The sequence below is a fragment of the Peromyscus californicus genome, unplaced genomic scaffold (genome assembly GCF_007827085.1).
Source record: "Peromyscus californicus insignis strain IS unplaced genomic scaffold, ASM782708v3 Scaffold_48__1_contigs__length_305649, whole genome shotgun sequence".
Lineage (NCBI taxonomy): Eukaryota > Metazoa > Chordata > Mammalia > Rodentia > Cricetidae > Peromyscus > Peromyscus californicus.
Genome location: NW_026294560.1, coordinates 266,813 through 267,929, shown reverse-complemented (window position 1 = coordinate 267,929; position 1,117 = coordinate 266,813).

Genomic DNA, 1,117 nt, shown 5'->3' with positions numbered 1-1,117 from the left:
ATTTTATGTATTTTAGATGATTATTAATTGTTCTGACTGGCCATTTGCATCCACAGAATAGGAAATCAAGAATCTGGATAAAGAACTAAACTTATCACAAAACCAAACTACAGTAGTTACACTAGTTTGACCAAAATAGAACTGGATAATATGGTGTAGCCCTGCCTAAAAACAATAATTTTACAGGTCTAAGATGAACAACCTGAGAGAAAATGTGTGACTAATACGTGTTGTGCTCTAACACAAACCCCTAGTCTCTGAAGGACATGGCCATGTAGCTTGTTTCAATTTTTTAAAATAATTTTTGGGGATTATATTACATCATTTTCATTGTTGCTTTTCTACTTCTCAGCCTTTCCATAGACACTTCATTGTTTTTTAATTCATGGTCTCCTTTTCCTTTAACAGCAGTTACTGTTTCATATGACTTTTAAGTTTGGTTGCAGGATTTCTGAGCTATGAAGGAAATGGTAGGCTTCACTGGCCAGTGACTGTGGAATAAAACACATACCTCTTGGAAGAGGAACAGAAAGTGCTCTGAGAGACTGGAATAGTTTCTACTAAAATACATATTTCCCAGACTAGAGCCCTGTCTGCCCCAGGGTAGAATCCAGAGCTGTGAAGACCTGTGCTGCCTTAGCCATTTGATCTCTGCTCATCTAGTAGTGAAGTTGCTACTGTCCTGAGGCCCTGTTGGAGACAAGCTATTGAGCAACATTGGGCAAGCTTAGCAATCAGGAGCACCAGTGGGAGGTAGATTATGAGTTCTTTCAAGGGTTCTCCTCTATTTCAGACACAGGGAACCATGAGGTAGACCATAAGTAATGCCATGGTGAGTGGGGGTACATTGCCTTCCATGTAGGAGGAGCAGGATGGATGACTGAGCTGTCAGATCTGCTGGGAGCTGAATGGATCATGTGACAGACTGCTTCTGTTGGAGAAGCAAAGAAAAAAAGGAAACTCTCACCATGAGGCAGTCTCAAAAAATGGAGAGTTGGCTGAATGAGAGCTTTCCTAGCATATGTGAGTCCTATATTCAACTTTATCATGAAAAGGTAAAAAACCAAAATTTAGGCCAGTGAGATGCCTCAGTGTGTGGGTGAAGGTGCTTGCCACC